Genomic DNA, 6,458 nt, shown 5'->3' on the forward strand with positions numbered 1-6,458 from the left:
TAATGGGGGGTTGATGACTTCGGACTCCGCGTCCGAATCACCCCCTTCATTGTCGTCGGGTTCCTCCTCAAAGTTTCCTTCATCTTCTTCCTCCTCCTGTTCTTCTTATGGTTGGGAAGGCTCGCCCTCGGCTCTTGCCTCCGGTTCCCCATCAGATTCCTCCTCGGGGTCATCCTCAGGCTCTTCTTCAGGCTCTTCGTCGACCCATCCGTTATTTCCCTTGTTAGGGAAGTAAGGATCTCCGGGGTGATGGAAACCAGCCATGCTGTCTGCGAGAGTGTGTAAATATGCTAACATTATTCGTAGGATGCTACAACTATTGTACAGACTAAACAGACTTTCTCTTTTTGGTGATAAAGGGGTATATTTTTAGGTTCCCTAGCTATCACGATCACCTTAGGACGTGTGATAGTGATACCTTGGAGGGAATGTAGTTGATCAGGCAACATCCGCTCCTTGATACAACTAAGAACAGTTCTGGATTAACCGAGATACTAGCACTATCTTGTTTGATTCGGTGTTAAGTTCTTGTTCCTAATACAAGCAAGGGTGTTTTATTGTTATGTTTTACTTGTTTTGTTCAGAGTTGTGTTAGTCCCTCTTTTGGTTTATAGTTGCATATCAATGTGTAGTTAGATATGCTAGTTCACTATAAACAGAGCTCTGATACCAACCTGTCACACCCCCGAACCAGACGGCGGAAACGTCCGAGGGCTATTGTGACTCAATTGAATACCATCACAACGATTATACATGAATCATAACATCATTCATCACCATGCATTGAGATATTACAACCGATATTTTTTACATTCAGTACATTGTTTTAAAACATTACATTTCCAAAACATAAACCGTTCGATACTAATTAAAGAAAACATCATGACATCACTGGAAATATTTTCTTCGATTTACCAGTTACCTGAGAATACAAGTATTTTGAAAAAACGTGAACATATGAAATGTTGGTGAGTTCATAAATAATGTTTGAAAAGAAATGATTTGTATAATTTTGAAAACCACAGAAAATCCGATATTTTCTGAAAGGAGTGTTGTATATAAGAAAAAGTGTGAAGATCCGTAAGTATGCTTGTTCATTATTGTAAACGTGAATAATTGTTAGAATTTGTATACATCACATAGTTAAGGGTGTTGAATTCCCCAGGAAAACCCGATGTTTTCCTAATACATCAAATTACGTGGCTTATTTAGTGTTATTCCGATACGACGTTTGATTTCGATAATTCCAGGTGACATTGGATTAATTATAGGTTGTGAGTCGTTATAATCACGCATTAATGAAAATGACTAGTTTACAACTACCAAATACAAACGTTCCCTTAGGCGTCGTCCGTACTAATCACTTAATCCAACCACTCTGACTTCTCATAACCCCACAACCGAGGAGAAAAGAGGGTACGAAGCCCCCGTTAATTCCATAAGTTATTCAAGGCTATCGTGAATGCGAAAGGCACTTGGCCCGAATCGCATTTGCTTCTCGACTTTGCTAGCAGTACCAAAGGACCCTTGGGGTCCAACAACACAATAAAGCTATTGAAAGTCCTTTTACACGGAATTAGGTCATAGCAGGCCCAATAACATGTAAGTGCGTTCCCTTCGGGCCTAAAGATCATGTCATTGGGCTAGCTAGGCCCAACAAGCACGATTTGAAACTTTCAAGCCCAGAGATTGAATATTGACTTCTCGTAAATTCCCGCGTGTGTATTGAAGTACTATAGTTTATTGATTTTTTTGATTCGTTATTGATTCGAGACCGAATCAATTCGTTTGGTAACGATATTGGTGTTGAAAGTGTATTTATTATTATGTTTCGATGGTAGACGTAGTACTCGTATTTATATCTTAAGGGATTTGTTGTTTTAAGAATTAGAGTTTATCTTTTTACGCTCCTTCTTGGATAAAATTTAAACTTTTAACCCTTTGAATATAAAAGAATTTACATTTTAGTCCTTAAACCATTTTTCTTGACACTTTAGTATCAAAAACTTATTGGAAAGACATTTTTAGCACAAATTTACTTGATAAACAACTTAAGTCCTTCAAAAATGAAATTTTTTCCGGTGAAACCCTTATTTTCTCAACTTTACAGTTTTGGCCCAAAATGGAAATTTTTTGCATTTTTGGTCCCTTGTGACTTTGAAAATATTTTTGACCCTTGAATTAGTTTTATTACACTAGTAATTCCCTATTTTACAGAAATGTGCAGTTTCAGCCCCTCTATTTCAGAATTTTCGCAATTTGGGGCTTATTGGGCCGAAAAGCCCATTTTTAGCCCATTATGTTCAAAATTTACATTTTTAGCCCCTCAAAAGTGTTGATTTTCAGGAAAATTTTATTAGAAATTGTTTGGACTCTTTCCAACCTCCATAAATTATCATTTGTCGATTTGGGCCGTAAGCTTTTGTATTTTTAACAATTTGAGCCCAAAAATGGGTTTTATGTCCAAAAATTTTCATCCTAACCAAATTTTTTTTTATTGACTTGATTAGTGTAAAATGGTATAATCTATGTTTATTTCATTCCTCATGTTGTAGATCTCGGTTTTTAGGTATTTTTAACTAACATATTAATCACATAACGCATAAAATCATACATACAAGCATAAAATCACACAAGGCATACATGAACTCATAGATATACACATTTGCTTGTATTCTCCCCCACAAAAACTTATAAAAACAGAAAAATAGGGGGTATGAAGCTCACCTTTGGGTGTGGTTTCGGTTTTGCAAGAAAATGAGAAGAAAATTCGGCCTTAGTACCCGTCCTTGGAAGATCTCGAACATAGAGGGTCTCTAAGAGAGTGATCATGATTTTTACATGGATTAGAAGGAGATTTTGATAAAACAAAGAACCTATATCATAGATCCAAACTTTATCTTACCTTAGATGAAGAATTTGTGTAAGAATCCCCTTGAATCCTTCTTAGATCTCGAAAATATGGAGGAGATATGGGAGAGTTTTCTTGAGAGAAAGGAGAGTGAAATGTGTGTGTGTGTGTGTGCTTGGACTCGTCCGAGAGCAAGAGAGAGAGGGAGAAGAAGAGATAGCTAGCATGGAAGTATGGGAATGCATGGATGTTTGGGTCCTCTTGCACGGAAGTCCCTTGAACAATTGTGAGGTGGCACACCCAAAGTCAACCCCTCACTCCTTTGGGCTTGGGCTGAGAATTGAGAGGGTAAGAGGAGATTTTTGGGCTTTTTGCCCCTAAGCCCAATTTATAGTTAAGCTAGATGAGTTTTGGTCCTAAAAAATATAAATGTAATTTTTATGACCTATTAGGCTAAATTTGGTAAATTATGGCCCAAAATGGTTCATATAATTAATTAATTTCATTCTAGGCCCAATATGGCCCAAAATATTGAAATAATTGGAAGTGGGTCCAATTAGAGCCCTTTTAAGAGTGCTAAGCCCAAGATAGCCAAATTGGAAGCTTATTGGTCCATTGGGCCCAATAAGGAAGTCCTGGTCCAAAATGGACTTAAACAAGAACTTCTAGGGTTTCCAATTGCTTAATGACTATTTGAATTGCTTGCATGAGATGTTTGATTGAAGTTTTGCTGATATAGAGTTTGCATCATACATGCTCTTATGCTTTTGATAATTTGGTGTAAGTGTTGGTTACAAGGTACAAAAATTTCTAATTGTGACATCATCCCCCCGTTAGAGGGAATTTTGTCCCGAAATTCTTTTGAAAGCTAGATTTAAGAATGCTAGAATAGGTGAGGGTACTTTTGCTTCATTTGGTCTTCGCGTTCCCACGTGAATTCCGGCCCACGCTTCGCGTTCCACCGTACTTTCACGATCGGGATGCGACTTTGCTTAGTACGCTTCACCTCCGTATCCATGATTTCAACCGGTTCTTCAACGATCAGGAGATTCTCGTGGATTTCAATCTCGTCAAGGGGAATGACGAGTGTTTCATCTGATAGGCACTTCTTTAGATTGGAGACATGGAACACGGGGTGTACGCTGTTTAGCTCCACGGGTAGTTGCAGTTTGTACGCCACTAGACCTATTCGGGCAACAATCTCGAAAGGTCCAATATATCGTGGGTTCAGTTTTCCCCGTTTTCCGAAACGAATCACCCCTTTCCAAGGTGAAACTTTTAACAGCACTCGATCCCCGACCTGAAACTCTAAGGGCTTTCACTGTTTATCAGTGTAGCTCTTTTGTCGGTCGCGCGATGCTTGTAATCGAGCTCTGATTTGAAGTATCTTTTCCGTGGTTTCACGAATGATCTCCGGTCCCGATAGCGCCTTGTCCGATGCCAGTTTCTTTGCTTGCTGGGTGTCGCCCACCTCAGCCCAACACAACGGTGATCTACACTTACGTCCATATAGGGCTTCGAAAGGAGCGACTTTGATGCTCAAATGGTAAATGTTGTTATACGAGAATTCAACTAAGCGTAAGTGGGTATCCCAAGACTTCCCAAAGTCTATCACACATGCGCGAAGCATGTCTTCGAGCGTCTGAATGGTTCGTTCGCTTTGACCGTCTGTTTGTGGGTGATAAGCGGTGCTCATGTCGAGATGGGTTCCAAGTTCTTTCTGAAGTGATTGCCAAAAACGTGAAGTGAATCTACTGTCTCTATCTGAGATGATAGACACTGGTACTCCATGAAGTCTCACGATTTCCCGGATGTATAATCGCGTCAGTCTCTCCATCTTGTAGGATTCTTTTATTAGGAGGAAATGGGCGGATTTCGTCAGTTGGTCAACTATTACCCATATAGTGTCTAATCCATCCGACGTCTTGGGTAGCTTGGTCACAAAATCCATAGAAATCCCTTCCCACTTCCACTCGGGGATCACCGGTTGCTGTAATAACCCCGAGGGCTTCTGGTACGCCACCTTTACCTTGGCACAAGTAAGGCATATACTGACATAGATGGCAATTTCTGCCTTCATTTTAGGCCACCAATAATGTTGTTTAATATCCAAATACATCTTTACCGAACCGGGATAGATGGAGTATCGCGTCTTGTGGGCTTCATTCATGACTACCTCCCTAAATCCTCCGAGTTTAGGGACCCAAATACGGTTCATGAAATAGTATACTCCGTCCTTTCTCACCTCTAGATTCTTTTCCATTCCGCGTAATGCTTCGCTTGCTCTGTTTTCTGTCTTCATGGCATCTGACTGGGCTACCCTGATCTGAGTGGTTAGGTGAGATTGGATGGTTACTGAGAGAGTTTTTGCACGACAATTAGAGTACTCCTTCCGGCTCAATGCATCAGCTACTACATTGGCGTTGCCCGGGTGATACTTGATTTCACACTCGTAATCATTTAATAATTCCACCCATCTTCGTTGCCTCATATTCAGCTCTTTCTGATTCAAGACGTGCAGGAGACTCTTCTGGTCTGTGAAGATGGTGCTCTTTGTACCAAAAAGGTAATGCCTCCAAATATTCAGAGAAAATACCACGGCTCCCAATTCTAGGTTATGGGTCGTATAATTCACTTCGTGCATCTTTAGTTGGCGGAATGCGTAAGCTTTCACTCTTCCACGCTGCATGAGAACACAACCTAATCCCTGATATGACGCGTCACAGTAGACCATGAAATCTTCTGTTCCCTCTAGTAGAGATAGTATCGGGGCACTGCAAAGCATCTGCTTCAGGGTTCGGAATGCAACTTCTTGTTTGTCCGTCCATTTGAATGGTAGGCCCTTTTGTGTAAGCGAGGTAAGTGGCTTGGCGATCTTAGAGAAGTTTTGAATGAACCTCCTATAGTAGCCTGCCAGGCATAAGAATTGATGAATTTCTATGGGTGTTGTTGGGACTGCCCATCCTTCAACGGCTTTGACTTTAGAAGGATCCACATGAATTCCATCTTGGCTAACAACATGACCTACGAAGTTGACGCTACGGAGCCAGAACTCACACTTGGAGAGTTTCACGTATAGCTTTTCCGTTCGCAGAGTTTCTAGGATTTTTCGAAGATGTTGGCCATGCTCTTCCTCGCTTTGGGAATAGACGAGAATGTCGTCAATGAAGACGATGACAAAATTGTCGAGGAATGGTCGACAGATTCGGTTCATCAGGTCCATAAATGCGGCAGGGGCATTTGTTAGACCGAAGGGCATTACGACAAATTCATAATGTCTGTAACGAGTTCAGAAAGCGGTTTTACGTATATCATCTTCCCGGACCATGAGTTGATGGTACCCGGACTGTAGATCTATCTTAGAGAAGTAACTAGCTCCTTTGGAGCTGGTCAAATAGATCGTCGATTCATGGGAGTGGATAGCGATTTTTGACAGTGAGTTTATTTAACTCCCTGTAATCGATGTACATTCTAAAAGATCCGTCCTTCTTTTTGACAAAGAGGACTGGAGCTCCCCATGGCGAGTAACTGGGTCGGATGAATCCCTTGCCCAGGAGTTCGCTGAGTTGGCTGGACAATTCCTGCATTTCAGTAGGAGCTAGCTGGT

Source organism: Lactuca serriola, chromosome 3 (assembly GCF_051521515.1).
Source record: "Lactuca serriola cultivar US96UC23 chromosome 3, Lser_US96UC23_V15, whole genome shotgun sequence".
NCBI classification, from domain to species: domain Eukaryota; kingdom Viridiplantae; phylum Streptophyta; class Magnoliopsida; order Asterales; family Asteraceae; genus Lactuca; species Lactuca serriola.